Genomic DNA, 20,311 nt, shown 5'->3' on the forward strand with positions numbered 1-20,311 from the left:
AGCTAATTTGAACAAGTTTGAGCTTTGAAGTGTGAGTAAAAGCCCAAGCAATTAAGCCGGGATCACGTTCGGGGGTCGAAAACCAAGTGTGGATGTCAAAATTTTAAAAACTCATTTCTGGCCACAATTTGCACTACCGCTCCGCGAGGCGCGGGGCGCTAGTGCAAAAAGTGGCCAGAAATCACATTTTGAATCATTTTGGAATTTTCCACAACCGCGCCGCATGGGGCGGCGAGGCATGCGGTGCGGTAGCCCAAAAATATTAGAGTGACTTTCCAATTTCGCTAAAAAGGGTAATTTCATCCGGGGATTATTGGGGGGTGGCTTAAATACACGGAAAAATACCATTTTTGGGACTCTTGATAGATTTTCAACCTAAAGAGGCCAAGGAGGCTAAGGGGGAGTTGGAAGAACACAAGCACAAGGATTTCATCATTCCTTCCTCACTCAAGATCTGGGTTTGGATTGAATTTATGTTTTCCTATATTTTAGTTATATTTGTAAAGAACTTCTCTATGTCTATGGAGTAGTTCCTTTTGGGTTTTGATGGATTTGGTGTATTGATGATTGTTTGTGGATTATAACTCTATTTTTATGTATTTGAATCATTTTGGAAGATTTAATTGTTGTATCTATATTCACTAGTTCATGTAATCGAGAGAGGCATAACTTGTGATATCTTTGCATTATATTGTTGGTTGAGTTCATAGATTCTTTGAAGTAATCGAAAGAGGCTAGTTGAATCATTGATTAAACCTAGTTAGAAAAATAATCGAAAGAAGTTTTCTTAAAGACCGATCCACTATGCATTCTTGCATATCTTCATAGTGCTTAAATTGGTTCATCTTGTGAGGTTAAGACTTAATCGAGAGAGGAATTTTTGCTGATCGTTTGAACTGATAACTAAGTGAATTTGAGAGACTCACTTGAATATTGGAAGTGAATTATCTAGAGTTAGATCCCGAACAATTTTCTTGCACTCATTCCGTCAAAACCCTATCCTCTCCCACCGATAACCTTAATTGCTTATTCCTTGTTTCGATAGTCACTAGTCAATAGCTGTAGATTTTAGATTCTTAGTCATATAAATCTCAATTGTTGATCCTCCTGGACAACAATCAAGCTACAAACTACGATAACACTGTTTAACTCCAATCCCGGTAGACACGATGTTATACCATACTATCTTTGACTAGCGAGCACAATTTAAGTATGTGTTTTACTCTCGTCAGGGAAACAGTTCGCAATTGCGACCTGTTTCTCGCAATTGCAAACAAGACATCGCAATTGCGACATATGCAGCTGGGTAAAAGAGGGGGAAAATGGGACTCAGCTCATTTTACACTATATCTCAATCCAAAATACTCTAGAAGCGATATTCAAGATTTTCTTTCTTCCCAAAATCATTGGTAAGCAACTCTAATCCACTTTCTTTCAATTCTCCATTACTTTTCATGAGATTTTAACATCAAATTAAGGATTTTTATAGTAAAAATTAGGGATTTGGGTTGAAATTGAAGATTTTATAAAATTGAGGTTTAGACCTCATATTTAGGTCGGATTTCAAATTAAATCACATGACCGAGCTCGGAGGTGAATGGGTAATTGAGTTTTGGTCCGAACCTCGGATTTTGACCAAGCGAGCCCAGGATTGACTTTTGTTGACTTTTTCGAGAATGATCAAAATTGAACCTCTTTTATTGATGGGCAGTTTCTAAAATTTATTTTGAATCATTTGATCAATAATTTGCTAGATTTTGTTGGTTTGGAGACTTGTTCAAAAGGTACGGCCGTGGTTGAGTGATTGCTTTGTTCACATAGTGAGGTAAATATTGTGTCTAACCTTGACTTGAAGGAATTAGGACTTGTTGAATTGTTTGTTATGTGAATTATATGGGAAAACGACGTATGTGAGAGGTGACGAGTGTATATACGGCATCATGGGATTTAACATGCTGGTTTTGGATATTTATTTCCATGTTTCGGTTATTCCATGATATCTCTTGTTATATGCCTTAATTGTTACATGTTTTTACTTGACTTCAATGTTATATTTGTTGCTTCATTTAATTGTTACTTGCCTTAACTTGTTTATTCCTCACATGATTTCTGCTTATTTGCTACCTATTTCTACTTGTCATAATTGAATACTTTAATTGTCATATATTTTATATGCTTTTATTTTTCTTATATTATTTGATGCACTCTATGATGTTGTTTCACTTATGTGAGCTATTTAACTATTTTGTACTGATGAATTGATAAAGTTTAAGATTTCGAGAGGTTAGATATTCTCCGATTATTTTGTGGTTCTTTACTGTCTGGTACATTCACCTACTTTATGTTGTTATTTTGTAAATATTGTTGTTGAACTGTTTATGTTGATGATTTGAACTTGTTTGGGGAGCGGGTTATTTGTTGCAATGGAATTAAATGGTATTGAAATGATATGAAGGAATAAGGACGGACTTTGATATGAATAGATGATGATATGGTGAGATTGGATTGCGTGCTGCAACAGATTTGATATGCGAAAATTGTTTCTGATTGTTCAGCCATTCGCGGTATTGTGATATGAGACTTGAGACTTTGTTATTCTGGGATCTCTAGTGGTTGCCCTTCGGGTTCGTTTATATGAGTTTATTGCTTTATTCTTATTCCTATTTTTCTGTTATTATTATTTCGTACAGGTTATTTATAAGTGACTTGCCATAGCCTCATCACTACTTCCTCAAGGTTAGGTTCGGTACTTACAGAGTACACGGGGTCGGTTGTACTATACTACACTCTATATTTCTTGTGAAGATACATGTAACGATCTGGCCGGTCGTTTCGAATGTATTAACCCCGAGCCCCTTTTTATTGCCTCATTTATGTTACATTGTAGTTAAATGACTTGCCGAGGTAGTTGGTTTTGATTTCGAATGAGTTTCAGAGTGACAAGTGACATAGTCCCTAAGTTGGAAGGTTAAGTCGTAAGAGTTGACCATAGTTTGACTTGTATTAAGATGACATCAGAATAGAGTTTTGACGGTTCCAATAGTTCCGTTTGGTGATATTGGTCTTAGGAGCGTATCCGGATGTTGATTTGGAAGACTGTAGGTCATTTCAGCATAAATTGGTAAAATTTGGAAAGTTTGACCGGGAGTGGACTTTATTGATATCGAGGTCGGATCCCGATTCCGGAGGTTGAAATAGGTTTGTAATGTTATTTATGACTTGTGTGAAAAATTTGGTATCAATCGGAGTTGTTTTGGTATGAATCGACATTAGTTTTAGAATTCGGAAGTTCATAAGTTCTTAGGCTTGAATCGATGCGCGATTCGTGATTCGTGATTCTAGTGTTGTTTGGTGTGATTTGACACTTCGAGCGTGTTTGTGTGATATTTTAAGACTTGTTGGTATGTTTGGTTGAGGCCCTAGGGGCCTCGGGTTTAATTCGGACCATGTTCGGCGCATTTTGGATCGTTGAGGAGTTGCTGAATATGGTGCTTCTGGTGTCCATATATGCAATCGCGAATGGATTAACACGATCGCGGAAGGCTGGTTTCCAGTAAATCGCAAACGCATGAAGGTAGTCGCGTTCGCGCAGAAGAATTGGGGGTTGCAAGTTCACGTGCTTTTCTTTATTGCGGTCGCGTAGTGTTATTTTGGATAGCAACATTACTTCATTGAAGGTTCAGTAGAGGGGTCAGCCAGCCGAGGAGGCGACTTGGGAGACCGAGCATGATAGCGTAGCCGTTATCCTCATCTTTTCACCACTTTAGATATGTCTCTATACTCGTTCAAGGACGAACGTTTTTTTTAAGAGGGGAAGGATATAACGACCCGGCTTGCTTGAGTTGATTTGTCTTATATACCTAGGTTGGGTTGTACGAACTGTGATTCTCTAGGAGGCTCATAGTTTGCGGTATTCCATTCATGGTTGGGGACAAGGATTTGTCTTATATACCTAGGGATCAACTTGCCCTTCTTCCCGAACCTCATAACACCCTTCATGGGCGAAATCCGGAGCAAGACCCGCTCCCCAACCATGAATGCAATGTCGCTAACCTTCCGATAAGCATAACTCTTCTATCTAGATTGGGTTGTACAAAGTAGATCTTGAATCAATTTAACCTTTTCCAAGGCATCCTGAATAAAGTATGTACCCAATAGCTTAGCCTCACCCGACTCAAACCAACCCACCGGAGACCGGCACCACCTACCATATAAAGCCTCATACAGGGCCATCTGAATACTCGACTGGTAACTGTTGTTGTAGGAAAACTCCGTAAGCGGCAAGAACTAATCCCAAGAACCTCCAAACTCCATCACACGCGCACAAAGCATATCCTCCAATATCAGAATAGTGCGCTCGGACTGGCCGTCCGTCTGAGGGTGAAAGGTTATACTCAACTCCACTCGCGTACCTAGTTTATGTTGAATGGCTCTCCAGAACCGCGATGTAAACTGCTTAGCCCGGTCAGAGATGATAGATGACGCTATGCCATGAAGCCTGACAATCTCGCGAATATAAACCTGAGCCAGCTGCTCTGAAGAATAAGTAGTCACCACTAGAATAAAATGAGCTGACTTGGTCAATCTATTCACAATTACCCATACTGCATCGAACTTCCTCCGAGTCTGTGGGAGCCGAACAACAAAATTCATAGTGATCCGCGCCCATTTCAACTCTGGGATACCTCACCTTTGAAGCAATCCACCAGGCCGTTGATGCTCATACTTCACCTGCTAACAGTTTAGGCACCGAGCTACATATTTCACTATGTCCTTCTTCATCCGCCTCCACTAATAGTGCTGCCTCAAGTCCTGATACATCTTGGCGGCACCCGGATGAATGGAGTACCGTGAACTCTGAGCCTCCTAGAGAATCAACTCACGCAATCCATCTACATTGGGCACACATAGCCTGCCTTGCATTCGTAATACACCGCCATCCCCAATAGTGACCTCCTCGGCATTGCCGTGCTGAACCGTGTCCTTGAGGAACTGGTTGGCCAAGGACTGAACATCCAAGGCTAATGGCCTCTCTTCTACTGGTAGATTTGCTAAACTGCCCAAGCTTTCCGCCTTGCGACTCAAGGCATCGACCACCATATTGGCCTTCCTGGGATGATATAGGATGGTGATATCATAGACCACTTAAGCAACTCTAACCACCTCCACTGCCGCAAGTTAAGATCCTTCTGTTTGAACAAATATTGCACACTCTGGTGGTCGGTGTAGACCTCACAAGGTTTCTTTGGAGACTTCAAGGTACACTTGTCTGCGTCCGCATGCCTCGGAGTCTCCTTCTATCTTGTTTTTCCTTATTGCATTACACTGTCTCAGAAAGTGATGTATAAGATTGATCAAAATTGTTACTAGAGCTTGTGACTTATACTTCACCAGGTATTGAGAGTTGTACATTTTGAGTTACAGATCTTATTTATGCAGTTGCTCAAGTTTTCAGAGATTTTTAAGTTGTTATTTTAATTTTTTCGCATGTTGTTGGGCTTACCTAGTTTTAGAGACTACGTATCTTCACGACTTCCTACGGAGGGAATTTGGGATCGTGACAATACCGGTATGGGTCCTAGCAGCGCTTAACGTAAGTGCTTGGATTCAGCTACTTTTGGAGACTTAGGGTATAGCTGTACGACGTTCGCAACCCCCGAAGTCCACTTCCATCCTATCATTACTGTTCATTTAGATTCAAACAACTGTATTGTTTAGACTTTATCTGTAGCACTCTAGATGCTCATGTATTTGTGACTCCAAATTTGGGATATGTTTAGATTATGTTATTTAGCATTATACCACTCTAATTCAGACTATTACGGTTATTATTGTTCATATTTTGATTTGAATTGTTAAAACTGGTTAAGTAACTTAGCTAATGTTGGTTTGCCTAGCAAGTGAAATGTTAGGCGCCATCATGATCCCGAGGGTGAGATTCTAGGTCGTGACAGAAATTAACCATATTAACCTTAATTTGCTCATTGAAAATATAACAAACTACTGTTAGGCTCTTTACTCCAAGTACAACTTTGGAAAAAAGAAGTTAATTCCTTCTTGATATCTTTATATATGATCAAAATCGGTTTTAACCTTCGTGTGATTAGTCAAAATTGGAACATAATGGACCGAAGGTCATCTTCGTAATATCGGGTATGAGATCCGAAGCCAGGTTCCCGAGCTCGAATTTCTGGGACCATACAAATACCGAGCTCGAAGTCATTACCGAGCCCAAGTCCAAATTGAACTATGAAGTGAAGCGGGGTTATCGAACTTAAAAGCCAGAGACCGACCAATATCTAGCTTGATTCGATATCGAGTCCCGAGTCAATATCGAGCTCGAGTCAATGTCGAGCCCGAGTTAATATCGGGCTCTAAACCTGGAAATTGGCCAGTACCAAATCCGACCAAGATCGAGCCAGGAGACAAGAGCCGTTACAGCCGCACTAAGAGAGAGAATCTCGGCAGGAATTAGGGAAAAGCTAATTCATCATGGAATCCCCACTATGTATTTTTAATTATATCTAAAGTAGGATTCCTCCACTATAAAAGGGATAGCTACTATTTTGTAAAGGGGATGAAGACATTAAGACACTCTCATATTATTCACAAACAGACTGATATCCATATAGAGATTATCCTCTTGTGAGCTTTATACATTGATTCATCTTGCTTGTTCATAAACTAGATTTCTATTTAATTTGGTTTGTATTTCATTCTTTATACAGTCAATACTCAATATTTTTCTATTTACTTTCCAATTTGTACTAAGTTATACCACGTATCCTTAGAACTACATATAAATTCAACTCTATCCGTTTTTCGGGTAAATAGTTTGGCGCCCATCGTGGGGCTAAGGATAAAAATGGTTGTTTTGTACGAATCTCTACAAAACACACCAGTTTACACTTGCTCTTGGAAGTATAGTTGATTTTAGGTTGAAAATGACGAATTATCAATTAATGGCCCTTCCTATCGACAATGAAGCTGGCCTTCAAGACGAGAATAACAACTTAACCCCCGGGGGTGGAAAGCCACTCATTGATCCCGTTAGAGCTCGGGTCGAAGAGCCAATAGATGTTAATTCACATGTGGCCATCGAGGCAAACCAACGTTCCGACCTTGAAAATAGCATTCAAGATGGAACTCGCTCTGCAGCTCGAAATACTCAAAACGCTGAGGAAAATGGAATCAGCTTGTGTATGATTTTCGAGATGTTGGAAGCTCAACAAGTAGCAATAGCCCAGTTGTAGAGCCAAACCCAGGCACCGACCAGACTCGAGCCCAGTCCACCCAAGAAGTCACCCACAAAACAGGCCCAACTATAGTAAGGTCAAATGAGCAAGAAACGGGGACTAATCCCGAAATTGTTAAGATGATCGAAGAACAGACAAAACGAATAGAGTCAGGAGAAAAGAGGATCGAAGCAAATGACAAAAAAGTGGAAACGTACAACTCCAGGGTTGATCAGATCCTGGGGGCACCCCCGATATTGAAGGGCTTGGATTCCAAAAAATTCGTACAAAAGCCTTTCCCCCCAAGAGTGGCTCCTAAACCAATGCCAAAGAAGTTTCACATGCCCGAAATTCCTAAGTATAACAGAACGACCGACCCCAACAAATATGTCACCTCTTACACATTTTCCATTAAAGGAAATGATCTAGAGGACGATGAGATCGAATCTATGTTATTGAAAAATTTCGGTGAATCCCTGTCGAAGGGAGCGATGATATGGTATCATAATTTACCGTCTAAATCTATCGATTCTTTTGCTATGCTTGCAGATTGCTTCGTAAAAGCATATGCTGGGGCCATAAAGATCGAGACCAGGAAGTCGGACCTATTCAAGGTAAGACAAAAGGATAATGAGATGCTAAGAGAATTCATATCTCGTTTCCAAATTGAACGAATTGATTTACCACTAGTCACAGACGATTGGGCTATTCAAGCTTTCACTCAAGATCTAAATGAACGAAGCTCGATGGCTTCACGGCGGCTGAAGCATAACCTGATCGAGTACCCAACTATTACTTGGGCTGATGTGCACAATCGATAGCAATCCAAAATAAGAGTCGAAGACGACCAGTTGGGTTCAGGGCCCGTTGTTAAAAGGGGCTTCGACCGAGAACCAAGGTTAAACAAGGATCGATATCGGCCATATAACAGAGATCATAGGGGGAATGAACCAAGACGTAACCCCGTACAAGGCAATAAAAACATTAATCGAGGTCAAGGGTCTCGGGGGATGATGAACAGGAATGGGTTCGATAGGCATACCGGACCCAAAAAAGCACCTCGGTTATCGGAGTATAACTTCAGCATCGATGCATCCGCTATCGTGTCAGCTATCGGACGCATCAAAGTTACTAAATGGCCTCGACCTATGCAAACCGATCCTGCCCAGAGGAATCCCAATCAAATGTGTGAATATCATGGCACTCATGGCCATAGAACGGAATATTGCAGGCAACTAAGAGAGGAGGTAGCCCGGTTATTCAATAAAGGGCCTTTCGAGAATTTTTAAGTGACAGGGCCAAAAACCATGTCAAAAACGGGTGTTTCAATAGACAAAACGAACAAGAAGAGACACAACACATCATCCACATGATCATGGGTGGGATCGATACCCCCAGGGGCCGTGCTTAAATGCACTAAGATGTCGATTATAAGAGAAAAGCGATCTTGGACTCAGGATTACATCCCTGAAGGAACCTTGTCCTTTAATAACGAAGACGCGGGAGGAATCATGCAATCACATAACCATGCATTGGTAATATCTGTACTTATGAATAGAACTCAAGTTAAATGTGTGTTAATTGATCCAGGTAGTTCGGCCAACATCATTCAATCGAGTGTCGTAGAGCAACTCGGTCTACAAGACCAGGTCGTGCCCGCAACCTTTGTACTAAACGGATTCAATGTGGCATGTGAAACTACTAAGGGCGAAATAATCCTGCCAGTTAACGTGGCCGGGACCATCCAAGAAACTAAGTTCCACGTGATCGAAGGCGATATGAGATACAACGCCCTGTTTCGAAGATCGTGGATCCATAATATAAGGGTTGTACCCTCGACCCTCCCCCAGGTTTTGAAGTTCCCAACATCGGAGGGAATCAAAACGGTCTACGGGGAGCAACCGGCTGCAAAAGAAATGTTTGTTGTCGATGAAGTGATTCCTATATCATCATTATCATCAGCAAAAGGATCAGATTCGAAGGGGGAATGGGATACCAAATAGCAATCACAAATTTCAGCTTCGACCCTATTAGAGAATCAGAAGACTGGCGAAGATGATGAACATGGGATCCCTCGATCCTTCGTGGTCCCCGATGATTCTGACGCTACCCAATCAACGGTCGAAGAACTTGAGCAAGTCATACTAATCGAATATCTGCTCGAACAAAAGGTATACCTGAGCACGAGGTTAGATCCCGAACTCAAGAAAAAGCTTATTCAATTTCTTATAGCTAACATAGATTGTTTCGCTTGGTCCCATCTTGACATGACAGGGATCCCACCGAAAATCACCACTCATAAGCTAAGCTTGGACCCAAGATTCCACCCGGTAAAACAAAAACGAAGGCCCCAGTCCGAGGTCAAATACGCCTTTATCAAAGACGAGGTAACCAAACTTCTTAAAATAGGGTCCATTCAGGAAGTAAAGTACCCCGAATGGATAGCAAATGTGGTGGTAGTCCCTAAAAAGGAGAACAATCTTAGAATGTGTATAGATTTTAAAGACCTGAATAAAGCATGCCCTAAGGATTCTTTTCCATTGCCTAATATCAATCGTATGATCGATGCCACGACCGGCCACAAGACTCTCAGTTTTCTCGATGCCTATTCTGGGTACAACCAAATACAAATGAACCCGGAGGATCAGGGAAATACCTCGTTTATCACTAAGTACGAGACTTATTGTTATAATATAATGCCATTCGATCTAAACAATGTTGGTGCAACTTATCAATGCCTAGTAAACCGATTGTTCGAAAAATAAATAGGAAAATCAATGGAGGTTTATATTGATGACATGTTAGTTAAATCCCTACGAGCAGAGGACCATTTAAAGCATTTGCAGGGAACTTTCGACATACTAAGGGAATACAATATAAAGCTCAATCCCAAAAAGTGTACATTCGGAGTTGGCTCGGGTAAGTTTCTCGGTTTCATGGTGTCCAATCGAGGAATCGAGATCAACCCCGATAAAATCAAAGCTATTGAGGACATCACAGTGGTGGATAATGTAAAAACCGTACAAAGGCTAATGGGACAAATAGACGCCCTCGGATGATTCATTTCGAGGTCCTCAGATAGGAGCCACCAATTTTTCTCCCTGCTTAAAAAGAAAAGAAATTTTTCATTGGACTCCAGAATGTCAGCAGGCTTTGGAAGAGCTAAAATGGTATTTATCGAGCCCTCCATTGCTTCATACCCCAAAGGAAGACAAACAACTTTATCTGTATCTAGCTGTGTCGGAGATAGCGGTAAGTGGAGTCCTAATTCCAGAAGAGCGAGGTACGTAATTCCTATTTATTATGTCAGTCGAACTTTAGGCGAGGCCAAAACTAGATATCCACACTTAGACAAATTAGTGCTTGCTTTAATAAGTGCCTCTAGGAAATTAAGACCATATTTCTAGTGCCATCCGATACACAAACCTGAGCTTTCAGGTCGATTGGCCAAATGAGCCATAGATATCGGCGGGTACGACATCGAGTATCGACCTCGAACCGCTATCAAATCTCAAATCTTAGCAGACTTAGTGGATGACTTTACGCCGGCCTTCGTACCCAAGATTGAAAAAGAATTACTGATAAAATCAGGTACCTCTTCGGGAGTTTGGATCTTCTTTACGGACGGTGCTTCGAACACAAAGGGGTCCAGATTGGGCATCGTACTAAAATCGCCCACAGGTAATATAGTTAGACAATCTATTAAAACTACAAAATTGAATAACAATGAGGCCGAGTATGAGGCCGTGATTGCAGGTCTCGAACTAGCTAGAAGTTTGGGAGCCGAGGTCGTGGAGGCTAAATGTGATTCCCTCCTCGTGGTAAATCAAGTCAACGGAACTTTTGAAGTCCGGGAAGATCTAATGCAGAGGTACTTGCATAAATTGCAAGTGACTCTACATCGATTTAGGGAATGGACTTTGCAACATGTACTTCGAGAGCAGAACAGTGAGGCTGACGCTCTTGCAAACTTAGGTTCGTAGGTCGAGTAGGACGAACTTAACTCGGGGACTATTTTACAACTCATGAAATCAGTAATTGAAGAAGGCCACGCCGAGATAAACTCCACAAGTTTAACATGGGATTAGAGAAACAAATACATAGAGTACTTCAAGAACGGGAAGCTTCTGTCAGATCCAAGAGAATCGAGGGCTCTGCACACAGAGGCAGAACGGTTCACCTTGTCTGAAGATGGAACGCTATTTAGGAGGACGTTCGATGGTCCACTAGCAATATGTTTGGGACCGGGAGACACCGATTACATCTTACGTGAAATTCACGAAGGCACTTGTGGAAATCATTCTGGTGCCGATTCATTGGTCCACAAAATAATCAGAGCAGGATATTATTGGATCGATATGGACAAAGATGCAAGGGAGTTCATTCGAAAATGCGACAAATGTCAAAGATATGCGCTCATGATTCATCAACCCGGGGAGCTTCTCCACTCAGTCCTATCTCCTTGGCCTTTCATGAAATGGGGAATGGACATCGTTGGCCCCCTCCCATCGGCCCTAGGTAAGGCTCATTTTATTTTGTTTATGACTGATTATTTCTCTAAATGGGTTGAAGCACAGGCTTTCGAGAAAGTCAGAGAAAAGGAGGTAATAGACTTTATTTGGGACCACATCATATGTCGGTTCGGGATGCCATCCGAGATTGTATATGATAATGGAAAGCAATTCATCAGAAGCAAAGTAACTAAATTTCTCGAAAACCACAAAATCAAAAGGATCTTATCAACGCCTTATCATCCCAGCAGGAACGGACAGGCTGAATCGACCAACAAAACCATCATCCAAAATCTTAAGAAAAGATTAACCAACGCTAAAGGAAAATCGAGAGAAATACTACCTGAAGTTCTATGGGTATATCGCACAACATTGAAATCGAGTACCAAAGCGACACCATTCTCGTTGGTTTATGGCGCCAAAGCTCTTATCCTGGTTGAGGTCGGAGAACCTAGCATCAGGTTTTGATATGCAACAGATAAGTTGAATAACGAGATGATGAACACGAGCCTAGAATTATTAGACAAAAAAAGAGAAGCGTCTCTCGTCCGATTAGCCGCCCAAAAACAGCGGATCGAAAGGTATTATAATCGAAGAACCAATCTTCGATATTTTAAAAGCGGGGACTTAGTGCAAAGGAAAGTCACCCTCAACACCCGAAATTCAAATGAAGGAAAACTAGGTCCGAATTGGGAAGGACCGTATCAGGTTCTCAAAATCGTCGGAAAAGGATCCTACAAGCTCGGTGTAATAAACGGCAAACAACTACCAAGCAATTGGAATGTGTCGCACCTAAAACGATACTACTGTTAAGGTACGACCCTCCTATATTCATTTATATTTCAAAATTAACCCTTGCAAGTGTTCGATCATAAACAAGGATGTATTATTCAACTCGAAGCCTTTAGGTCTGAAAGCATGCGTTGCACTCTTTTTCCCTTAAACCGGTTTTATCCTAAATGAGTTTTTCGGCAAGGTTTTTAATGAGGCAACCATTGATCGTGCTAACTTAGAACAATTCAATAGTATCCGAGGCCTCTTTACAATCAACCTCGAATACTGGGGGGTATTACCCTCAAATATATCAAGTTCGATTATCAAGTTCAATGCAAGGAAGTTACTTCGTGACAATAGGGTTTTGATAGGAAAACTTGTAAGAGCCAAATGGTCAAAACAAACCATGCTCGTGTAGTTTGCTCGATCCCTGGTACAAAACATGAACAACATGTACAATGACATAAATAGAAATTTCTCCTTTATCGATATCTCATATCTCAGAATCCATCCTCTATTTCATAATCTATTATGCAACAGGCTCAAGGGCCGACCATTACCCCATAAATCGGGGACTGCCGACCGAAAAGTCAACGATATCAAGCCCCACATAAGCCAACATGTTACATTACTTCGAGTACGAGCAAACGCTCACTCGACCATAAAGCCTATGGGCTACAACACTTCGAGTTCGAGAAAACACTCACTCGACTACTAAGCCTACGGGCTACATTTCTTCGAGTTCGAGCAAGCATTCACTCGACTACTAAGCCTACGGGCTACATTACTTCGAGTTCGAGGAAACACTCACTCGACTATTAAAGCCTATGGGCTACATTACTTCAAGTTCGAGCAAACACTCACTCGACTACTAAGCCTACGGGCTACATTACTTCGAGTTCGAGCAAACACTCACTCGACTATTAAAGCCTGCGGGCTACATTACTTCGAGTTCGAGCAAACACTCACTCGACTACTAAACCTATGGGCTACATTACTTTGAGTTCGAGCAAACACTCGCTCGACTATTAAAGCCTACGGGCTTTGTTACTTCGAGTTCGAGCAAACACTCACTCGACTACTAAGCCTACGGGCTACATTACTTCAAGTTCGAGCAAGCACTCACTCGACTATTAAGCCTAAGGGCTAATCTTACTTCGAGTTTGAGTAATCACTTACTCGACTACTATGTCTACGGGCTACATTACTTCGAGTTCGAGCAAACACTCACTCGACTATTAAAGCCTGCGGGCTACATTACTTCGAGTTCGAGCAAACACTCACTTGACTACTAAGCCTACGGGCGACATTTCTTCGAGTTCGAGCAAGCACTCACTCGACTACTAAGCCTACGGGCTACATTACTTCGAGTTCGAGCAAACACTCGCTCGACTATTAAATCCTACGAGCTACGTTACTTCGAGTTCGAGAAAACACTCACTCGACTACTAAGCCTACGGGCTATATTACTTCGAGTTCGAGCAAGCACTCACTTGACTACTAAGCCTACGGGCTACATTACTTCGAGTTCGAGCAAACACTCACTTGAGTATCAAAGTCTACGGGCTACGTTACTTCGAGTTCGAAAAATACTCACTCGACTATTAAAGCCTATGGGCTACATTACTTCGAGTTCAAGCAAATACACTCGACTATTAAGCCTAAGGGCTACTTTTTATTTCAAGTTCGAACAAACGCTCACTCTATTATAAAGGCTACAAGGAAAAACTTCGATCAAATTGCCTAAGACCTCGAACTCATAAAAATCTTCACAAGGCAGAGAATAAAACAGAGATAAGTCGGGAAAGGAAAAGATCTTTTTATATATATAAGAGTATTTACAACGTCCGATCAGGACCCTACACAAAAAACAAAAATGGAAAAAACCCTAAGTTTCTTGGTTATCTCCGGGGGCAGTCTCTTCTCCATCGGGCTCCTCCCCGCTCTCAGACCCACTCTTGCTCTCTCATCATCATCATCATCATTATCATCATCGGAAGCCAAGGCTCTGGTATCAGCTTCAAGCTCTTTAGCCTTTTTTATCTCTTCGGTAAGATCAAAACCTCGAGCATGGATCTCCTCGAGGGTTTCCCTCTGAGATTGGCATTTGGCGAGTTCGACAACCCAATATGCTCGAGATTGAGTGGTCCCGGCTGCCTTTTTTGCTTGTACTTGAGCGGCTTTAGCATCGGCCCTATAGATGGCCACTAATGCATCTGCCTCGGCCTTTGCTTTTTCGGCTTCAGATTTGGCCTTGGCAAGTTCGGAAGCTAACCGAGCCTCGAGCTCCTCTATTTTCCTTGCTTGAACCAAGCTCTTCTCCTTCATGCCTTGAAGTTGACTTTCGGCCGATGATAATTGGGCTCGAGCAGTCTCTTTTTCTGCAGCGAGGCGGTCCATGCCTTCTTTCCACCCCAAGGTCTCCGCTCTTATCGTTTCGACCTCCTCACAAAGCAGCCCGATCACTTCAAGCTTTTGCTGCAGCTGTGAGATTGAAATATTAGCCACCGTTCCCGAAACGAGCCCATGAGCTTTTAAGATTATCATTACCTGCTCAGTCAGGTCAGTCTAATCTTGGTATGCCTTGTCCAACTCGGCTCGAAGATCTTTGATCTCTTCCTCTTTTTTCCCATTAAGAAGTTTGAGGGCATTTCTCTTCTCCGAAAGCACTCGGAACCGGCCTCACGTCAGCTCAGCTCTGTCTGAGATTTGGAAAACTCCTCTTGATGAAGAGGTAAAACCTATACGAAAAAGAGAAAAGGTTAGGCAGAAAATGGAAAAATAAGACATCAACAAAGGGAATCGAGACTTACCCGATTCAGGGCTCGTTGAACCTCAAAGAAAAGACCCGACGCGTCACTCGGGCCGGCAGCATCCTCGATACCGGTAAATAAGTCACGAAAGGGGTCCTCACCCTCATGGGACCCGGCTACCTCGAGGGTCCCCAATGCTCGGGCTTCCCGAAATGCCCCTTCGGAAAAAGCGGGGAGAGAGGGCGAGTCTCCAATTACTATTGCCCCAAGCGAGTCACTTGGGGCGTTCTCCTCAGTTCAAAGATCTTCAGGGTCGGCCCCTTCCGATATACCCCACCGATTGATGACTTCGGTGGGAGGCATCCTCGATCTCCAATGACTCGGGGACTTTGTCCGAGTCCTTCTCCGATATCCCCTCAGTTCGAGATGGAGCCTCATCAACCGCTATCGACCCAGCTGCCTTTGGGGCATCAATGGAGATGTAAAAGCAAGAAGTGGTAAAAAGTGGGGCTATTTATAGGGTCGGCAATGACGGTTCAGTGTCAACAATGGTCGACCATCGTCTGACACGCATTTAATGCCTTGATAACCTAAATCGACGGGACATCTATCATGTACGTCATGGTCTGGCTCGGTACAAACGTCAGTTTTTACCGAGTCATACCGTTTGCAAATCATATCGTTTCTTGCCACATTATTCCTGAGAAACGCAGGGACTATTTGTATACGGTCAAAATCGGTTTTAACCTTCGTGTGATTAGTCAACATTAAAACATAATGGACCGAAGGTCATCTTCGTAATATCAGGTATGAGATCCGAAGCCAGGTTACCGAGCTCGAATTTTTGAGACCATACAAATACTGAGCTCGAAGTCATTACCGAGCCCAAGTCCAAATCGAACTATGAAGTGAAGCGGGGCTATCGAACTTAAAATCCAGAGACCGGCTAATATCTAGCCCGATTCGATACCGAGCTCCGAGTCAATATCGAGCCCGAGTTAATATCGAACTCTAATCCTGGAAATCGGCCAGTACCAAATCCGACCAAGATCGAGCCAGGAGACAAGAGTCGTTACAGCCGCACTAAGAGAGAGAATCTCGGCAGGAATTAGGGAAAAACTAATTCATCATGGGATCTCCACTATGTATTTTTAATTATATCTAAAGTAGGATTCCTCCACTATAAGAGGGATAGCTACTATTTTGTAAAGGGGATGAAGACATTAAGACACTCTCATATTATTCACAAACAGACTGATATCCATATAGAGATTATCCTCTTGTGAGCTTTATACATTGATTCATCTTGCTTGTTCATAAACTAGCTTTCTATTCAATTTGGTTTGTATTTCATTCTTTATACAGTCAATACTCAATATTTTTCTATTTACTTTTCAATTTATACTAAGTTATACCACGTATCCTTAGAACTACGTATAAATTCAACTCTATCCGTTTTTCGGGTAAACAATCTTATTAATTCAAATATTGTGGACCACAAAAAATGACCAAAATATCACTTAAAGTGGGCCGGAGAGAGTATATATATTGGAGTTCGATTAAATTCAAATTCTCGCCGAAAAATAAATTATGAGGTAAATCACTCCCTAAAAAAATGGCTCCATTTCCAGAAAAGACGAGTTATTGCTTCTATATTCCTTAGAGTATATGTTTCTAGATTATGTTGTGTAAATAACAATACCATTGCTGCTATTGTGCTAAAGTCGTCATGTGAAGATTTTTCTCCTTGAAAATGAAAATTATATTTCTTTTAAAATAAGCCTTAACATGTTTAATAAGATTTAAATTATGTACATTAACGGCATTAAACTTTTGGAAATATTAGTATCATTTAATCCATGGTTGCAGATTATACTTATAATTTTTATCAGGTCACCACTAATTAATGTTTTATATAATTTTAGTTGTAATTACCTTTTAAGAATTTGATTGTTTAAATACATTAATCGCGGTAAATATATAAAATTTAAACTCTTATTAATATTGATTTCGAACTTTAAAAGACACTTCATATCAAGGAACATTGAGTTGACCTCTGTCTGAAATTCTTTGAGCAGAACTTGAAGGAGGTGCAAGAGTGCAATAATCAGAAGAGAGAGTAGTTGTCCACCTAAAAGAAAACCATGTCCAACCTTTGATCTGAGCCGTTAGATCATTGAGGCCCTTGATTCGACAACGGAATTAGAATAACTTTTAGTACAAATTTTTACCTAAGTAAATGCACAAATATCCCAACTCTGAATCAACTCTTGCACAAGTAGCCGTCCGAATACATTGATTATATAAAATCGCACACATATTATACCTATATTATACGACATTCGTGAGCTATTTTTAATTTAAGTAATTAAGGGCTGCAATTTAGGTCAATTCTACCTTTAAAATACTTGGCCAACATGCTGAATTGAATGGACTCCATTGGTCATATCCAGAAAAATTCAAGAAGTGGACTAAAACATATGACTGCTACCCTTTCAACATCATCCTCGTAAAAAAGATTAGAGAAGAAGAGGAAGAAGAAGAGTAATAATCATAGACTCAAAAACTGTAAAAACTAAAAACATAATCAAAATCGATATTGTCTTTGATTGAAGCTATCCGATGTATACAAGAGGCCACTAGAGTAGGGCCTAAATTTAGTACAAAATTTTGCTAAATCCTTTTCTTTTTACAATCGACTGCTCTGTACAATTCCAAGAAGGGGGGAAGAAAAAAGAAGAATAAAAAGACTATGGACAAACCCATATAACCCAATTTTGTTGAAGGGTTTTCTGGAGTTTAATTAATATAATTTGGAGTAATGTAAATTCAGTCATGCCAACAAAGGAGCATGACCACACATCTTTTGATTATGTAAAGCCTGGCCTTTTGCTGCCTAAAAACTCCTCCGAGCCCTCTACTTGAAATTAGCTTCCTCTTTGAACTTCCCATGTTGCTACTGCTCATCTTCATCTTTTACTTAAGGGTTTCTGTATTGGAATTCTTGGTATACAAAGAGAGAGAACTTTGATTTTGTTGTTGGTTTTGTTTTTGTGAAGAGAAGTTTGAATGGGGAAAGTGCAAGTACAATAAGAGGTTCTTATAGGGTGTTGAGAGAGAGTGTGTGGTCCTAACTTGTATTGGTCGAGTAAAGAACCAAATATAGGTCTCACTTTCCACTTGTAACCCACTGTCCCCACCCCAACAAGTGAATTAAATTAATATTACACTCATATATTATGTCCCCCACCCGATTTCGTCATAATAAGTTTAAAATATATTGAGAGGGTATTTTTCGTTTGTGTGTTAACATCATGTCTGATAAATGTTTCGGAATCAATAACAGAACAAGTATAGACTCGTGCTAGTTTGAGACAGTCTCTCGAAACGATTATGAAACAGTTTAATGAGGGTAATGCATCGATAGGTAAAGCTTGTTGCAAAAATTAGTTAAAGAAGATTAGGATTTATTAAAGTTTGAGGCGTGCTAAGAACACTGTGCTTAAGGATATTTCACCTACACAATAAAAAATAAATAGTCGTATCCTCCATGATTCAACAAGCTCTTCAAGTTATTAAACTGGGAACAGAACTAGTAGAAAATTCAATAAAGAAACCCAGCATATAGGAGGAAGAAGAATATTCAAAAAGTTGTGCTATAAAATTGTGTCTTTAGCTCTCCAAAAACCATGTTTATATAAGTGTTACTCCAACGGTTAATTTGTAACGGCTAGTTTGACTATTTCAAAACGAGAGAAAGTTGATAAAAATAAGGGACACTTCCTTTTGAGATACCGACAAATTTCAATAATCCCCCACATATCTCAAAAGAAATATAATAATAAAAATAGAGATTATAATTTGCTGGGTTTCGGGTATAATAAAATATTTCTGGTGTCTTATAGACTATGAACCAGATATACATAAAATAAGATTTAACTTACAAAATAATTGATGAAGTTGACAACTTCTATGAACCAAAAATTCTTGTTGTAAGCTAGAGATCTAATTCATCATATTACACCTTCACAATTTTTGTTGTTATCGCGGTTTAGCGCTAATAGGCCATGCGCGCGCCTGGTATTCATGAGAGCTCTAGAAATTTTGCCACAAATTTCATAGGATCTACCGCACTCCATACTCATATAGGTCCATCCATCAAGTGTATTTTGTATTGCAATACACCACCTACAAAAGGCTATGGATCGGATTATTGGATTAAGAGTTTAATAACTTAGCCTCATATTCCTTGCAGTCTTACACTATATACATATACACTATAGGAAGATACATAATTTAATAGTGCACATTTGATCAACTAATGACTTGTTATTACCCATATGAACATACTTCATGGGATCTCCAATCACAAAGATTGGGTTACCATCATTGTTGATACATCTCAAATTGGCAAAAGTCTCAACCGCTCGATGTTTCACTTATAAGTCAAAAGATCAGCCAAATCCTATTTTAACTACATCTAATATGTATAAAAAAATTCTCTCTAAGCAATTGCTTTATCACATTATGTCTCAAGAGAATGTGTCTACTCTTTCCCTTGACAGATTTATTTTCTTACCATGACTATTGCACTTAGCAATCACAATTCATCGATATAAATATTGTCGGTTTAATTAAGTCCTTTTTCACCTGCTCGAGATCGCCTTCGAATATCGAACAGATGTATCTAGACATGGGCTCGCATCGGCCGGGAACTGAAGAGAGTTTTTCAACATTAAAGTCGAAAGTAAGTTCGCATGGCCCGGGGATGCACTCTTCGATACGTGGCTCCACCGGTGTTTTGTCACCGGCCGGCCGCGATGAGGATGCTTTTTCTTCTTGAGGAACGGTCTTTGATGTTTTTACCATTGCTATATGAGGTTAAAGGAAGAAGAAGGCAGAATTTGTATTTTAATAAGAGATTGGTAAACGAAAACCGGCAAAATTGATTAACTTGAAGAAGATAGAAGAGCTTTTGAAGATTAGAAGAAGTTTGAAAGTAAAGTTTGAGAAGATTATGAAGGTGGTCTATTTATAA

Source organism: Nicotiana tabacum, chromosome 12, assembly GCF_000715075.1.
Source record: "Nicotiana tabacum cultivar K326 chromosome 12, ASM71507v2, whole genome shotgun sequence".
Taxonomy (NCBI): domain Eukaryota; kingdom Viridiplantae; phylum Streptophyta; class Magnoliopsida; order Solanales; family Solanaceae; genus Nicotiana; species Nicotiana tabacum.